Raw genomic sequence first — 19,229 nt, forward strand, 5'->3', positions numbered from 1 at the left:
GTTTGGGAGGGTTCCCTCCTCTTCTATTTCATGGAATAGTTTGAGGAGTATTGGAATGAGCTCTTCTTTAAAGGTTTTGTAGAACTCAGCTGAGAACCCATCTGGTCCTGGACTTTTCTTTGTTGGTAGGCTTTTGATGACCTCTTCTATTTCATTGCTTGAAGTTGGTTTATTTAAGTTGTGTATGTCCTCCTCGTTCAGTTTAGGTAATTCATATGTCTCTAGAAATTTGTTGATGTCTTTGAGGTTTTCTGTTTTGTTGGAGTATAGATTTTCGAAATAGCTTCTAATTATGTTTTGTATTTCACTCATGTCTGTTGTGATGTTTCCTTGTTCGTACCGAAATTTAGTAATTTGAGTTTTCTCCCTCTTTCTCTTTGTTAGTGTGGCTAAGGGTTTATCAATTTTGTTTATTTTTTCAAAGAACCAACTATTTATTTTGTTAATTTTTCCAATTGTTTCTTTTGTTTCGATTTCATTGATTTCAGCTCTGATTTTAACTATTTCCTGTCTTCTACTACTTTTGGTATTGGTCTGCTCTTCTTTTTCTAGCGCTTTGAGCTGTAGTGTTAAGTTATTTATTTGTTGATTTCTACTTCTTTTTTTGAATGCGCCCCATGAAATAAATCTTCCTCTAAGTACTGCTTTCATAGTGTCGCGGAGATTTTGATATGATGTGTCTTTGTTCTCGTTTACTTCTAAGAATTTTTTTATTTCCCTCCTCATGTCTTCTGTTATCCATTCATCATATAATAGTGTATTATTTAATCTCCAGGTATTGGAGAAGTTTCTGTTTTTTATTTTGTCATTTATTTCTAATTTCAATCCATTATGATCTGATAGAGTACAAGGTAGTATCTCTATCTTCTTATATTTGCTAACAGTAGCTTTGTGGCATAAAATATGGTCTATTTTAGAGAAGGATCCATGTGCTGCTGAGAAGAAAGTGTATTCGTTCTTTGTTGGATGGTATATTCTATATATGTCCGTTAAGTCTAAATTGTTGATTGTGTTGTTGAGATCTATAGTTTCTTTATTCAATTTTTGTTTGGACGATCTATCCAGTGGTGAGAGAGGTGTGTTAAAATCGCCTAGTATTATTGTGTTGTGGTCTATCTGATTTCTGGAATTGATAAGGATTTGTTTGACGTACGTGGCTGAGCCAATGTTCGGGGCATAGATATTTATGATTGTTATGTCTTGCTGATTTATGCTTCCCTTAAGCAGCATGTAATGTCCTTCTTTATCCCTTCTGACTAGTTTTGGTTTGAAGTCCACATTATCTGAAATGAGGATGGATACTCCAGCTTTTTTGCTGTGTCCATGTGCATGGTATGTTTTTCCCCATCCTTTCACCTTTAGTCTATGGGTGTCTCTTTCTATGAGATGAGTCTCTTGCAGGCAGCATATTGTTGGATTTTTCTCTATAATCCAATCTGCCAGTCTGTGTCTTTTGATTGATGAATTCAGGCCATTAATATTCAGGGTTATTATTGTGATATGATTTGTATTCCCAGTCAATTGACTCATATTTGTTTTTGACATGATTTGGTTTCTCCTTTATTCGGCTATTCCTTTAGGCCAGTTCCTCCTGTTGCTGATTTGCATCGTTGTTTTTCATCTCTTCCTCATGGAATATTTTGATGAGAATGTTCTGTAATGCTGGCTTTCTTTTTGTAAATTCCTTTAGCTTTTGTTTATCATGGAAGGATCTTATTTCATCGTCAAATTTGAAGGTAAGTTGTGCTGGGTATAAGATTCTTGGTTGGTATCTGTTTTCTTTCAGGGCTTGGTATATGTTTTTCCAGGCCCTTCTAGCTTTTAGGGTCTGGATTGAAAAATCTGCTGATATTCTTATTGGTTTCCCTCTGAATGTAATTTGATTCTTTTCTCTCGCGGCCTTTAAAATTCTGTCTTTATTTTGTATGTTAGGTATTTTCATAATAATGTGCCTTGGTGTGGGTCTGTTGTAATTTTGTATGTTTGGAGTTCTATAAGCCTCTTGTACTTGGTTTTCCATTTCGTTCTTCAGATTTGGGAAATTTTCTGTTATTATTTCATTGAATAGATTGTTCATTCCTTTGGTTTGTTTCTCTAAGCCTTCCTCAATCCCAATAATTCTCAAATTTGGCCTTTTCATGATATCCCATAGTTCTTGGAGATTCTGTTCATGATTTCTTACCATCTTCTCTGTTTGTCCACTTTGTTTTCAAGGTTAAATATTTTGTCTTCAATGTCTGAGGTTCTGTCTTCCAGGTGTTCTATCCTATTGGTTATGCTTTCTATGGAGTTTTTAACTTGGTTTATTGTTTCCTTCATTTCAAGTATTTCAGTTTGTTTTTTTTTTCAGTCTCTCTAACTCTTTATTGAAATGATCTCTTGCTTCCCGTATTTGGTCTTTTAACTGTTGATTGGTGCGATCATTTAATGCCTGCATTTGCTCTTTCATCTCCTCATTAGCTTCCCTGATCGTTTTAATTACGTACATTCTGAACTCCCTTTCTGACATTTCTTCTGCTGTGCTGTCATTGGGTTTTATTGATGTAGTATCTAGGTTTGTTTGGGACATTTTCTTCCTTTGTTTTCTCATATTGGTCAGGAGTCAGTGGGACCCTGAGATATTGCAGTTTTCCGCTATTGACTTATAGTGTCCCGGTAGATTTCCAGTGTATCACCTCCCAGCCTTCAGTAGCCTGATGTCTTGGAGGAATCTGATAATGCAGCGCATCTGAAGAAAACTGCCCCTAGCCCCCTACTGGTTCCACGGTTTGGAACTGGCTCTGTGCGGAAGGGCTCTCACTGTGGACCTGTACCGTGCAGCTGGCCTTTTGGGAGGAGCCCACTGCTGGAGTGTGGAAGGCTACCTTGGGAAGACTCTTGCTGCCCTGCCAGGCTCCAATAAGCCACCTCTATCTGGGCCTGCCACCCGGGCCGAGCTTTACCCAGTGGGCAGACTCACCTGTGGCTCTATTTCAGTCCGAGTCTCTCAATGCCTCCCCTTCTTAACTCCTGGGTTCTGGAGCAACTGGGGGTGCAGTCACCCTCTAGGCCGCCATCTTGGATCGCCTTAAAAGTTTCTTACAAAGAAAAATAACTAGTTTCAATCTGCTATTTCAGGCCGTGTTTGTGAGATTGGTCATATGAAAGCTGTAAAATCTATAAAAATTTTCCTTTATAGTTTCTTTCCTTGGAGCACAGGGAAAAGTACTCTGTAGTTGGCTACTAATAATGCCCCCAAACTGATGGAAACCAACCTCTCTATTTCCATCTCCCACTATGGTAAGAATTCATGCCAGAATTTTCCTTCACTAAGCATGTATTGCTGTAATAAAGAAAAAATTAACACTAATGGATGCAGTAAGAAAATCAATAAAAAATTAAAATACTTATTTTAGTTATTTAAAAAGCCATTATTTTTAAATAGCTTCTTTAAATCATTAAAGGGCTTCTTCTCTTGATTCAATTACTATACTTTTCTTTAAGACCTTTATCTAGAACTATCAGGACAATGCTCTATCTACAAATTCCCAAACTTGATATCTCACAATTTCATTACCAGGACACCCACTTCATAACTTCCCGTGATTCACTTAATCCATTAGGCTACCTTATCTAGATGAACTCAATATTGCCCTCATTAACATTTTAATTCTAGACTCTAAAAAACAGTGATTTTTATAAATAGTTAACATATATGAATGTTTATTATATGCCAAGACCTATGCTTAGTCTTTCACATATTCTTAGTTTCACTGATTGTGAGCTGCACCTCTAACATTTTAACACCACTGAAGCCATGAAAATTTATAATTTGTGATACATTTGTGTTTACTGACAGTTTTTCCTCTCAGTGGTATAGGAAATAATATCTCACAATTAGCACAACTTCAAATTGGATGAAATATGGAAGAATAACTAACTTAATCTCTGTAGCATTTCTGAGACTATTATTATCTCTCTTCTTTCTGATAAGGGAGAAGCAAAAGCTAATTGTAGCTTTGCAAATGCAAGTGCTGGGCCTGGATTTAAGCCCTGGCAACCTGACTATAGGGTCCCAACTCTGAGTCTATTTGCTATCCAAGGTCCACCATGCCAGAGTGACACTAGAAGGCAGTGATTACCTCTGCTCACCCCAGGCTTTTCATCCACCTTTTAGAACCTGAATCCTCTCTCAACTCTCTGAAATGCTATCTACAACAGTTCTTCCAAAACTTCTCCAGAATCTTAAACTCCACTGCCTTTTGCTGAATCCCTCACCTCTCCACCATGACACTGGAACTTACTTGCCTCCTGGGACAGTGGTAGCTGGCATGAGTCCTGCAGTGTGAATTCCTCTGACCTGGACCGCCATTCTGCTGCTTTTGCAGACTTGTCAATGCATTCATTTGGTCATGTGACCTTCACTCCTTCACCCTGAATCTCAAACTTCCCTCTCTAGACCTACTCTGGAGTTTCTTCCCACAGCTTCCTGGTTTCACCTCTCTCTGGACTCTCTACCTTAACAGTTCTTTCTTTTTTGTCTATTTCACACATGCCTCTTCCTTCTCCTAACTTCTTTGGGCTCCAAAGCAGTCAAAGCACTGGTTGTTTCTTTACTCATGGGCCCCTCAGAATAAGAAGGAGGCAGCTGCCAAGGGAACCCACACAAAACTCAGAACTTTTCCCTAAAATCAGATATGCCCCTGCAATGTACCTGAAGAACACTCAGTCACCCCACCTTAAGTTCAACATGTCTAGTCAACCCCAACTTATCATTTATACAAGTCTTTCTCCGTACAGAACCATATCTCCCCTGCTAAGGTTGGAAATTTAAGATCCACCTTCTCTTGTTATTCTATAGCCAATCACCAGTCTCTACCATTTTGCCTGCAAAACTCTGCATTTTTCCACTTCTACTTTCACCAGAAATTTAATAACACACAGATAATTCAACAGATTTCTTATAAATCTTCTGGTATCCAAGTTCTACCTACTCCAATCCCAACTGTAAGCCCAACACTTTCAGTGACTTCCCAGTGCTTCCTATTCTAACATATCAAGGCCTTCAAACTGTCATCCCAACCCATCCATTCTGAACATCTCCTCTGACTCACCCTGCTGGGTTCCACTGGGAACACCAGAGAGGTCAGGTGGAGATGCTCACCAGTCACCAAACCTGGGCTGCTCCATGACAGCCATCATGGACACTGAGGCTACTGAAACAGAAGTAAGTTAGGACAAAAAAAATGCAGCTCCCAGTTGTCCTGGCCACTTTCTAGTGCTCAGTAGCCTCCTGTAGCCATAGCTATTTTATTAGCACAGACACAGAACATCTGCTTCTACCAGAGAGTGCTGCTCCAGCCTATTCAGCATCCATGCTGATCTCCCAAGCACTCTGTGCCCAGCAGTGTCTCCATCCTACCTGTGCAAAACCATGTGTCCCTCCATACCACAGCAATCTTCTCATGAGCTGCAGCACAGCTCACTCCTACATTACCTTGTTATAATTCTTACAATGTTATTGCATTTAAATTTATTGTGTCTTAAATTATTGTGCCTCTTAGAACTAATGAATATTCATTGAATAAATTAAGAACATGTACTTATTACAATACCACACCAAAATTACCAAATATGTGTGTACTTAATATTCCTCCTTCATTAAAAATGATGTTTTCCTTTGCTCTAAACAAATGATTTTGCATTTAGCTAAATGAATAATTTAATGCCCAATTATAATAGTTCAAAGAGAGTTAGTTCTTTATTTGTGGTGTTTGAAATTGAAAGGCAAAAGCTAAACAAGCACTGAAATACTTCAACTTTACATAAGTTTATCACAAAGAAACCACAAAAGATAGACCAGGACAGGAAAATGAATGAATAGTATGAGTAAATATACCCTAAAAATCTGAGATTGTAAGAAAAAAGTATCAATAATAGACTAGCCCTAAAATTAGGAGAAACTATAAATATAGCTTTAAAATTTTTGTATAAAATATATTTTCAAAATATATAAGTATATTTATATTTATAAATACCAAAATACATATAAACATACATAAATAAAATATATTTTCAAATCAATAGACAGACTCTTATATCCCACTTCTCAAATATGACTGAATATTTACATCCTGAGCTCAAAAACACACATATGCATAATTTATACTTGTATGTATATGTGTTCTTTCTTTAAATTAAGGTCTCTTGTCCAAAAAAAAAAATTAAGAAACCAATCCACTATACCACAGACCTGGGTTCTTGTAAAAAGATAAAGCTCCTTTTCCAAACACTAAGAACCAAACAGAAGAGATTTGGGAGAATCACACCAGGTAGACTCCTCAGACCTTAAGAGAGTAGGAAGCTTTATTTTCAAGAGAGTCTTCTCTAAAGTTTTTAGTTGATGACAAAACTGGCAGAGATGCTCAATTATTCCAATACTGCACTTCCAGTGACTTCTGAGGTACCATTTACTAAAGCTTTTGCTCTTTCTATCCAAAAGATATAAGTCTCTTATGCAATTGAATATTCTAGAGCCTGCTGATTTCTGCAAGTCAGTGAGCAACAGAAGTAAATGTTACTTTTTTGCCTGTAAAACTAACTACTATAAAACTGACATTACCTTAATGCATACATCAATGAAGAATTTAACTTAGATGGGAAGTAGTACATGCTATTTGGCACTATCTTTATTTTCTTTTAAAAGGATGCTATAAGTTTTAAGTGTTAAAAAGACTTTAAGTATTTATCCCTCAAATCAAATAAGAGATCACCTCATCAGACTATTTGTCTACCAGATAACAGCAGAAAAGGCAGATACAAAGTCAAGAGCTTTCAGTTTGAGACCCAGAGGCAATGCCCCTGTTTCCAAAGAACAACCAGCCATCACTGTACCAACAATTAAAGCCACATACAGAGAAGTACCAGAGCACTTCTACCTCACAGTTGCTTTATGACTTCATACCTATTTTCTTTACCATTTTACAATTAAATTATCCTTTTTCTTCTCATACATTTCCAACTCTCTTCCTAGTGCCCCATAGCCCTTCTCTAAAGACCACAAACTTCAGCTTTTGGTGGAGAATTTTGGGGAGTCTGCAGGAGTTTCATGTATCCCTATGTCAGAACTGTCTGGTTTAATCTGAAGTTTGTACAACCTTGGAGCTCCCATTTTCTAATAAGGTCCCATTGATTAAATTAGACATAGGGTTTTTCTTTTCCATTTCTAGAAGGAAAGAAAAATATCAATTTCAACATCGAGAAACAAATATCTCTCTGTCAGATTGATTTCTATTCAGCTCAAAGAGTAGGTATAAACTGTCAGTATCATGCCAAATAAAAACTCATCTCCCCTCCCTTCACCCAAGCTCTACTGGATATGCTCAGTCCAAAGCCTCAGAAATGTAGGGAATGTGGAAGAAAAAAGCAAACAAGAGGAACACCCTGTCCTCATATATAAATACACCACCAAGGTAACCACACAATGCCTGTCTGGGTGTTTTAGATGCAAATCAAAATCATGCACAACTGCAATTATGGAATCCTAACTGGAACAAGTTATTCTATATATGTACAATATTTCAAAAGATACTCTACTATCATGAAAATAATAATAATTATAATAATAATAATGCTCAACAACACTAGGAGGATCCGGGGTTGGCTTTCCTGCTTGCAAACACCACGTGGGTAACTTTATACAAGCAGGTCATTTTCTCTCAGCCTCACACTGCTCATCTCAACATGAGCCATCTGGATTAGAAAGCCTTTATAGCAACTTTAAACATCAAACATCAGTGTTTATGAAAGTGCCTGGCAAGACAATCCCATGGATGTACTTCACCTGAAGGATCATGCACTGGGGTTGCTTAAGTATATACACAAACTCACCAGAACATGGACATTTTTGGATGGGAGGATGGAAGAGAAGATATAGTACTCTTGGTTTTACCAGATTCTTAAATGGTCCACCACTCCATTCAAAAAGCTGAGAAAAAGTGAAAGGTAAGACATTAAACAAAAGAATACTCAAACATTTACCAAAAAAATCCCAAGGAATTTGCAATGAACTAGTTTTACCTCACAATGCATGTTTAACCACTCAGGAAAAACAGGGTAATGTCAATGAGATAAACTTAACTACTAGCACTTTCTTCATCAGTACCAATTACCTTGTGATTATACAATAAAACTCAAGTGGCAGGAATTATAGAGAAAAGGTGAAATAAAAAAAACTAACTGGGCTTTGAAATGCATTACTTCTATGTCAGATTTTCTTCAAATTATGTGTTCATTAGATAAATATTAAAATTACTTTTCCCTCTTAAACATTTATGAGGGGACAAGAGAAGACAGCCCCCAAAAAAGAACAAGAGGGAAAATATGTCTAGAGGCCTAAAAAGTAAGACAAGTCATGTCTACACTGGCATAGTAAAGCACTGCCACACAATGCTTAACTGGGTGCTCTAGATGCAAACCAAAAGCACAGCTAAGGCTGTGGGTCTGGAGTCAGGCTGCCTTGTCTGGATCCCAGCTAAGATGAAAAATCATAACCACTCACTGAGGGAACACAACCAACCACTCTGGCCTCAGTTTATCTGTAAAATGTGACAATAGTTCTTAGGGGAAGTTTTGAGGCTTAAAACTATTAAAAATAATGCCTGGCATGGCACTTGGTAAAAATTCTGTGAGAAAAGTACAATTATTTCTCTATTCCCATGCTGTAAATCAAATTAGAATCCATGATATTAATGACAAATAAGATCTACAGAAAAGTCAATCTCAAGTTATCCACCAGCTTCAACTGTCACTTCCAAACTGTGTTTTAACTAGAGCACTTAAACCAATACATGCCTGTCTTCTTCAACCTCCTAAATTCACTAGTAGCTACAGGAGACAAGTGAGAAGAGAGGGGAAGGTCCTTGGGAAGCACTATCTAGACCTTGCTAAGATGATGGAACTATCCTATATACACACTGCTCAATATGGAATCCACACATCACATGTGGCTATTGAGCCCTTAAAATATAGGCAGTGCTGAGAAAAAATTTAAATTTAATTTTAAATCATTTAAACAAATAACCATATGTGACATGGGGCTACTTTACTAGACTACATGGCCAAAGATGATCCATAAATTAAAAAAGGAACCTAAGAAATCTGAGCAAAAGCAAGGATCTTCTTTTCCTAAATTGCTCATATGTTCAATGCAAATATCTTTGTGTTTAATGGAAATCTGGTCACTGATGAGTTAGAGAAATAACATGTCAACTCATGCACCAATACAGTGCAAACTCAGTGCTAATGAAAGGATCAGAGATAAAGAAGTATCTGGTCCTTTGTTATTATAGAAGGTCCCTAAGGTCAAGTTAAATCCAAGCTCATGTAAAGCATGATTCAATACACAGACCAGATCTGCAAAGGGTCAGCACCAAAGCACTTGTTTCTATACCACCAAGTGGGAAGCTACTTGATCAATGCACACTGAACATCTCTGTATTTACCTTCAATTTTTCCCTCAGAAATTCAAAGTTCTGTAAGGCTTTCCCTCCTTTAGAAACACTAGTGTTCTTGGCTATCTTGGCCTTTCCATTATGAACAAAATAAATGTACCATACATGTCTGATGTATAATGCCAGACTCGTGCTTAGCCGACCCTGTAATATGGTTTAATTATGATGACTGAACTAATAGGCTGACATCATACAGCTTCACAGGCTGACCCCATGTCACCCTGATGTATCACTTTGTACCACTTCAGTGCTATAAATCAGTTAAGATCTCAAGCAAATTGAAAAGGCTGGTAATGATGCTTTCTCTGCCATCTCTGAAGACTCTACATTATACACAATGTACGTTATTTATAAAGCTTCAGTGAGACCTCCATTAGCCTTGTAAGACTACACAAATGAGTTCTTTTATACACACACAACTTGGCCTTAATTATGTAGACTACTGCAGCATAAATATTCTCCTCTAATTACACTCATTTATTCTTTTTCCAATCTACCAAGTTATTAAATTTTATCTTGAACCCAGAATTGCTAAAAATAAAACTTACAAACTGAATTTTTATTTTTAACTAAAAATGCAGTAAATGTTGCCTTGAAAAATGAGACTTACTTCCTGTAATTCTTTAATGAACTTAGCAGGAAAAAAATTACTTAAAGTCTTCAAGAGGTCTAAGAGGTTAACATTGTTAATTGCTTAAAAACTGTCATTTCTGTAAAACACAAAGATCATCAGCTCTTCAAGGAAAGGAAAATGCAAAAAGAAAAATGTATTTGGTTACATACCTATGGTAATAGGGGTCAAAACTAAATCAAGGACAAATCCCTACCCTCAGAAGAAATCTGATCCTGTCTAGGTCCTCTGGATGCTATGGCATCACCATCTCCAGAAAATCACCTTTCAAGATCCTGGTTACAGTTTCCTAAGAACTGCAATATTATACTGAATGGTACACCACCTGCACAGAAATACCAAATAACTGTAAATGGTAATGAGGGAGGGAGAGTGGAGGACAAACTCTTTGATCAATACATCATATTTAGGCCTGGCACCTACATCAGAGCAATGCTGATGCAAAAACATTTACATCCATTGAAAATGCTGGGCAGTGAACACAGGATCTGCCTTGATTCTTTTTAAAAAACACTTGTTCCAATACAGCTCACCTGCCACCAATACAATGTTAGGTTGCAGTTATAAACAACAGGTAAAATCAACCTGGGCCAGAAAGTTTTCTCCTGGTGTTCCTGAAGTGTGGGTACATTATCCAACATAGGCAATTTGAGCGAAAGATGTTCTTTCAGAAAAAAGGGCATTCTGTGATTCAGCCACTGAGAGCTTCAGCAACAGGAAGACAGAACAGGAATCATGCACCTTTTCTATCATTCCATACTTTGGGGGGAACCACGGAAAGAGAAAGGGCAGGCTGTCAGTACTCACGAAAAGGATGCTTTCTACAGAGATGGCATCTCACTGGTTATATTCAGGGAGTATTTTACAAAATCGCATGTGCCTCAAAAGAAAGGCCTGCACTGCAGTAGTTTTGAGATCTGGCTGGCATCTATCTGTTCCTGCTGCCTCCCTGAAGAACATCAAGGAAACGTGCTCCCTTTAAGCCTGCACAGGCATTCAGCAACTAGAAAAGAAGGTCCCCATAGGTCTCTCACACACACCGCCCCACCTTCCTCCAGAAACAACCCGCGAAGCACTAAGACAGCCACAGAGTAAAGGAACTCATGGACACAGGTGCAGTGAGACCAAGGAATCCGGTAATGGGGAGGGATGAGAGGACTAGGAGATGCTGGGGGTTGTCGGCCAAAGAGGAGGTAATTACACTCTGCCGCCAACCCTTTGGATAAATCAAGAAAGAATTTCCGAGCGAGCTTTCCCCTACATGGACCCCAAAGAGGCCGGTGGACTCGAAAGAGAACCCGCGCAGGATGCCTGGGACCAGGGCACACCGGTTGTGGGGGAGGAAAGGGCAGTGCCCTCGGAGGTCCTTCCATCCCCGCGAGGGTCGACGGACCAGCGCGGGACACCATGGGCCACAGACAGCACAAGGGCCTCGTTTGGGCTGCAAAAAGGGAAAGAGAGACATGGAACCAGAGGGCTGCAACGCGACAAAGTGGAGCGGGGAGCCGGCGGCGGGGCACCAGGGGAGGCGAGCTGGCAGACCTGTACCTGGGGCAGCCTGGAGGCGTCTTCATAGGGAAGCGCCCCTCCCGCGCAGCCCGCGACCGCCCAAGGGGAAGACCTGGGTGCTGGGAGGCCCGGGCTGCTGAGCAGAGGGCGGGCACACGCGCAGGGGAAAGCAGGGTTCGGGTCCTTTTGCTTTTACCGGCTTGGAGGTGCCCCGGCGGGCCACCCACGAGTGGTCAGGCAAGCGTGGTCCCTCCCCTAGCCTGGGCTCCAGATTAGCCGCTGAGTCTCTTTTTCCTTCGCCTGGGTCCAGAGCCTGGATTGATCTGGTTGTGCTGGCGCCTAGGGGTTCCAGCTGCCCACTGCTCCTTCACGTGCGCACTCGCGCATGCGTGCAGGTCGCGGGACCAGGGATCCTCTCCAAATTCCCAGCCCGGTGGGCAGACAGCGCAGGGGAGCGGAGGGAACCACTGCCCCCAGTCCCCAGGCCCATGCTCACAGCCAGCTCCTTCCAAGGGGTAGCAAAAGCACACTGGCTTTCTGGCTTTCCCAGCTGAGACTCTGGTCGTGGTGGAGCAGGTTTGGTGCAGTATGTGCAAATCAGGCTTGCTGTGCTGTGTGTTTATTTCTCACATGGTCCTTAATACATCACATCCACCTTGAGCACTGATCTTCCTGAGAATGCAGATCACATTTTCTCTCTCCCCTTTTATGTCTAGTTTTCATTTCCCCTCATTCTCCCCACAAAGACTTGCAGCCCCAAAAGTTGCTTGTGTCCAGAATTGGATAGCCTATTAACTATTGCAAACCCCGAGTCCATAGATGCATTTCCAACTCAGAATTCAATGGTTTGAGTAGGGCCCTGTTGCTTCAAATAATGACAGAAGCCACAAGGAGATAGCAGTTCATACTCTAGTTGTTTGGTCCAATTTTTACGACCTTTTAGATGTCACAAACGCCTTCAGAACATAAATAAAATTCTGTCTACCTGATTTGCATAGACATTGGAAAGATGTTTGTCTAAGATTGAACTTTCTTCATGGCCAGTTTCTGAAAGCTGAAATGGAATCTTGAATAATTACCATAAATGTTGAGTTGTGTTTAGAGAAGGATTGTTCTGAGGAGTAAATTTTATACGAAGAAAAAGTATCATTTCCAGCAACATTAACATCAAAAACCATGGTAAATGAATGTTCCTGCAATTATCCCTGTACCTGTATGCATCAAGCATTCCATTTTAAATTATTGCTTATTAACCAATTATTATATATTTCATATTTAATTATTCACAGGAAATGCAACAAGTCATATAAACCCATAAAAATTCATTTATAAGTTATATATCAGAATATGTCTGCTAAGTAAATTTCAAATCCCTTATTTGTTAAACTATTTGAGCACTTACACGTCAGTTCTTGGATCTCATCTTATTTTTCCTAAAAGTAGCACTTATCAAAATTGCTCATTTTCTGCTTCTCGGAGCAAGAGCTGGAGTTAGCCTTGTAGAATGCCACTGAGAGCAGGTCATTCTCCTGTTCAGAACCCTCCTTCAGTAAATAAAATGAGATATATCTAGTCAAGGGAACATTATTTAGTTATAAAAAGGAGCAGAGTACTGACATATGTTACTTGGATGACCCTTTAAATTATTGCAAGTGAAAGAAAGTAGACATAAAACACCACATTTTGTTTGCTTCATTTATTTGAAATATCTAGAGGAGAAAAATCTACAGAAATAGAAAGTAATTGGGAATTGAGCAACCTGGGGATGATAGCCAAAGGTTTTAGGATGATGAAATTATTCTAAAATCAGTTTCCAATAGTGGTTGCACAACTTCGTGTGTATAGTCATTGTATTTATGCCTTTAATGAGTGGATTATATGGCATGTGAATTTTATCTCAACAAAGATGTTAAAGGGAAAAAGGAAGATATAACTAAATGCAGTATATGATCCTTGATTGGATCCTGGTGAAAGAAAAGGTATAAATTGGCATTATAAAGTTGTAACAATGCTAGACACTTGAGAGGCATCTTCTGCTTATAGTCTCAGAACCTTCCAATAAGGTATACACCATCATGCTCATCATTAGATAATAGCAGTACTTATTGAATTAGGGTTTCTATGGGATGATGATGGTAGTGGAGGTGATGATGTTATCTAATACTTGGGTTTGCAATTTGCGAGTAATTGTTTTGAGCCTTATGCATATGTTATTAACCTCTTTATCCTTCAAACAACCCAATGAGGTATTAGAAAACTTGGAGGGCCTAGGGAAAGGGAGGGAGACTAAGGGAGAGTCATTGGGAGGGAATTAATATAATCAAAGTATGTTACATATGACTACAGATATGCCACAATGAAACCCACTATTCTGTGTAATTAATATACACTGATAAAAAACACCATGAGATAGACACTATTTTCTCTACAGATACAGAAATGGAAGCACCAACACGTTAAGTGACTTCATCAAGGTCACACAGCAAGTGTGCTGGTGCCTAGAAAGTACAGGATGTGACACCTGGCATCTTGTATGTGTCACAAAGGTTACTGATATTCTTCTCTTTGAATGTTTGTAGTGCTGTGCTGAGAATAAAATTTCTGTTTCCAAACCAAATATCTTAGGTAAACTCATAGCAAGAGAATAATTAATGAAGTAGTCAGTTTTTGAAAGTGACGACATGATTTCCAGAAAAAAACTTCAATTGTTTTACTTCTGTTAGCAAGTTCTCCCAACTAGACATACATCCATTGTCAAATTTCCCACACTGAAGGACTGATTTTGGCTGTAATTCACACAGAACCTAAATAACAACTGTTTAATCTGGACAAATTGTCACTCCAACAAATATCACTCTGAAAAAATGAGGAAGTGAAGAAGAAGTAAAGGCTAAATGCAGTAGTGTGCTTCAGCCAGCTAACCACAGATTGGAAAAGCTCATGGCTTAATCCTCAAGTTTTTGCAAGCTTGTTGTTTAACGCATTGGTCACCTGAAATTAGCCATGGTGGTTTTATCTGCTACACAAAAACTGAAGAACACCATAAATAAGGTCCTGCCTCCTTTTTTGGAGAACCAGTTTAACATTACCAGCATACCACTGAATACCTCAAGATGTAAAGATTTTATTTTTAAATATTAGGAAAAACATCAGTCCTAGTAGGAATCAGACATGTTCTAATAGCTTCTCAGTTTTTGTTTGAAGCAATTGTTATATCAAATTGTTGCTGCAACAATCAACTTTTCTATGATGTAATTTTAATAAAAATATAAAACATCTTTTTTGATAACTTCTAAAATTTATTCAGGGAAAAGAAGTAAAGTAGAATATCATCTTTCCTGGTTATAAAGAAGAACATATTTATTTCAGTGCTTGGAGTGGAACCTAGGGTCTCTTGTGCATACAGGCAGGTGTTCTACCACTCGACCACATCTGCCTGAATGATTTTCACTCTTATCGAGGAGAGCCTTCCTTCCCACTTCTCTTTGGGATACAACAGGTGCTTCAGAAACAAAACTGACATGGACAAAGAGAGTCTTCCTTTGGCTTGAGAAGAGTCAACAAGGATAATTTCAGGAGCTGAGCCAGAAACAGAGAAGTAGGCCTCCAGGTTCCATAAACATGGTCCCACTCCACCTGGGAGTTTCTACCTCCAAGATAAAAGTGTATTTAGGGTATTTAGAAATGAGTACCTGAAACCAAGCCACATATCAGTGTTGCAAAATGTACTTTAGGTATTTCTTTTAAAAGTCTTGCTGTTTGATTGGCTTAATGTTGTCAGACTGTAGCCATAATGATGAAGAATCATATTTGAAAGTAAAGCAATCAATAGTAACCTATCTAAAAGGTCTGTGTATCCAACTGACTCATACATCTGTTGGGGATTTTTGGTGGATGCTCAAAAAATAACACCTACTTCTCCTAAGTACAAGGTCATATGAGAACCAATAAGAAGACAGAGAGATGGAAGTCTAAATATTATCTTTATTACCTATAAAGTGTATTTGAAGGTTTGATCTTAGATCTGTGGTCAAATTGATTTGTCAATATTGTACTTGCAAATGCAATAAAATTAGCAATGTTCTGAAACTCACTGGCACTAGTATAAAGGAAGAGTCACAGGCTGCAATTTACTGTACAACTGTGGATCAAACAAGACATCATCCAGGATGCAGTTGTGTGCACTTGTAACTCTAGTGACTTTGGAGGATGAGGCAGGAGGATGATGAATTCAAAACCAGACTCAACAACTTAGCAAGGCACTAAGCAACTCAGTGAGATGCTGTCTCTAAATAAACTGTAAAAAATGTCTTGGGATGTGGCTCAGTGGTAAAGCATCCTGGGTTCAATTCCTCATACAAAAAAGAAAAAAACATAAAGGACATCTCACTCTCAAGGGAATGTTTTTCTGGTTTATTGAAGGATTCTTCCACTCTGCATCAGTGTGTCCCTTAAGTTAGCTCATCTTTCAAAAGAAAAGCTAATGTTGCACTTGTCCATTTGAGACAAGGTGATCATGTTTGCTACGCCAGTTAGCAAAGGGATGCTCCATTTTGCCTAATAAAACTCCCCTTATGTTTGCATTTTGTGCATACCTGGCAGAAACCTGGCAAAAGTTTTATCCATTTCAAATTTGCCCTTATGTTGACACCCTGCCCCACAAACCATAGTTATTAAATGAGAGCACATCTTTTAAAACCATAGGACTGAGAACATGGAACACTAACTAGAGAAGGTATTGACAAGTGAAAGAATATTAACTTAGCAGTATTTATTGATCATTTACAGTGTGCTGGGGACAGTTCTCAGTACTAAGATGACTGTAGCAAATAGGACATTTCATTTTAGGTTGACAATTAATTTTCATTGGGGAGACAGCACAGTGGCACAAGATAAGATGTTATCATTGAAGCTGTGAAGACAGTAAAACAGGAGAAGGTGACAGGGATGGTAGGAACTGGGCAGTGTTCTATTTTAGACCAGAAGGCCACAGAAAACATCTCTGAGGAGACCTTTGAGCTGAGATGAGGACAATAGGAAAGATGCTGGAGAGTTAGGTCCCATCTGTTACTATCGCCAGCACTTCACATTTTATTCTGACTGCAAAAGAAAGTCATAGAATGGATCCAAGTGGGGCAACACCCAGATGGGGGTTGCCTTTCCCTGACTTCTCAGTATAAAAGTGGGAGCCAGAGGAGGATCTAGAGGGAAAGCAGGTGAACCAGAGAGTAGGTGACTACAGTGGTAACAAGAGAAGATTGTGGCTTCAACAGGGCTGCTATTGAGGCAATGGACCAAAGAGGAAAGGCTGCTTCTTTGACCATGAGCTTGAAGAGGACAGGCCAAGGGAAGGGTGGTCCCCTTCCTATAGTACTGAAGTCCCATGAACTTCAGGAAATATGTATTTTAAAACATGCTTGTCTCATATTTATATTTCTCAAAACTGCTCTCAACAACTGCAGGTATCTTCCAAAATAAAGAATTGCAGAATTTCCCCACCAGCAGCAATTTTTGGTTTCCTATGGTCCTAACTAGAGTTGTTTTTGTCATCCAAATAATGAATATGCTCTAATATCTTCACTCCTCAACATACAAACACATAAATATTCATAAACATATAGAGACACAAAAATAGAGCCACTCCTGGCCCTAAATATTTCCCTAGTTACACCAATTTTCTCAGTGTCTTTATCATCCTCATTTCCCCCAAAAGTAGTTTACATCCCTGGCTATCTCATTTGCATAAATCTCATTGACAACTTTACCCACTCAACTTCATGCCTAGCTCTCCAAGGCATATTGGGAGGATTCCAGGTTTGCTTCCTTGGCTGACTTCCTTACATATCCAGTATGTGACTGGAGACAACATAATGCCAGAGATCATCTAAATTTTGCACAGGCAAAATCAATAGAAATTTTTAACCGCTGGTCTGGATGGGTTCTAGGAACCCCATAGATATCAAAACCCAGGAATCCCTACGTCATTCATAGCCAATGCAATAGCATTTGCATACAATGCAGACACACCCTCCTGCATGCTTTAAACCATGAGGACATTCCATAGAATACCCAGTATAACATAAATACTATGTAAAAAGTTACACAGTAATAACAAGGAAAATGTACCTATTTATATTGTACAAATGGAATTGTTTCTCACTGTTCTTCAGTTAAGATTGTTTGAATATGGGGATGTGGAATCAGCATATATGGAGGGCCAGCTGCAACCTGAGTCCCTGAGGGACATAAATATCTAAACATTTAAATTCAGCAAAATCAGGAGAGTGACTGGACATAAAAAAAGTGGTGCTGACTTCCCTCACATCCGAGTGCTGGAACTGAGTCCCATGTTTGCAGACTCTGAGAAATCTGCACAATCTGACTGCAGCTGAGGTGTGTGATAAAGTCAGGTGGACCTAGCCCATCCTTTCCTAGAGGCTGGTCTTCTGCATACCCACAAAGATTTTGCAACTGGATAAGACTGGCAGTTTGTTGGGGGGTAGGTAACATTCAGCCAGAAACATCTGGATTTTGTCACTAAGTGCTGCCTGATCCTGTGCCCCTAATTTGTTCTCCTGTGTTCCTCAATGGTGAATCACAGGTTTTTTTTTTTTTTTCTAAACTTGTACAATAAACTGCTTTGTTTGACTTGTGGAAGACTCTTCATTTAATAGTGACTTTGGGATCTAAACTAAAATTTTATTAATTTGAATATAATTACTTGTCGGTGATATATTCTTGATGTTTATAACCTATTTGTATGCTTAAGAAATTATTAATGTCTATAATAAAACTTGCTTATCTGAGTATTTTGAAACATATTATTTTGAAGATTTTGAAGATTTTTGCCTTTTAAAAATGAGTCATGTTTTATTTGAACAAATAATTCAAAAATCTAACATCATCCAAATCTTATGAAAATAATCAAAATCTTAAAAAGATTAAAAATTTCACTATTCTTTTTACAAATTCTGAGAGGAAAATAAATTTGAAACAGTAAATTACAGAAAATAATGTTGAAATTAGTCTTTGCCTTTTGAGACCCTGTTACTGACTTGGCAAGCTTCATATCAAATGCCATGCTAGTAGCACTCACATTGCATGATTCATTATTTTACATCTTTTGTGATGGGAATTGGATCCAGGTCTGCGTGCATGCTAGGTGATCTAACACTGCACTCTACCTCAGTTCCTAATGGTATCTTTTAAATCAGATTCTGTGCATTTCACCTACTATCATTTCCTAATCCTAGGTACTTTCCAGATTCCTATGTTTAAGAGCTTAAGTTATAGCACTTAAGCACCAACAGTGCAACAGAAACAACTTATAAGTTCATGAAACAAAAAAGGAAGGAATGGAGATTACAAGGCAGTCTTGAAGCAGAATCCATGATTAAATCAGCTTTAGTATTAATTGGAAATAATAAGATCACCTGCTTGATACTCTAATTATTAAATGTTGGACAAATTGGGTTTGGTAGACATCTAGATTAACAATGTACACAAAAGCATCTCTGCTTTCCCCCTCATCCTGTTTCTTGTTGTTTCACTTCAGTTAGTTTAATTTGGAATCACTTTGTAATTAGCACCTCTCTTCA

Source organism: Sciurus carolinensis (genome assembly GCF_902686445.1).
Source record: "Sciurus carolinensis chromosome 14 unlocalized genomic scaffold, mSciCar1.2 SUPER_6_x, whole genome shotgun sequence".
NCBI classification, from domain to species: domain Eukaryota; kingdom Metazoa; phylum Chordata; class Mammalia; order Rodentia; family Sciuridae; genus Sciurus; species Sciurus carolinensis.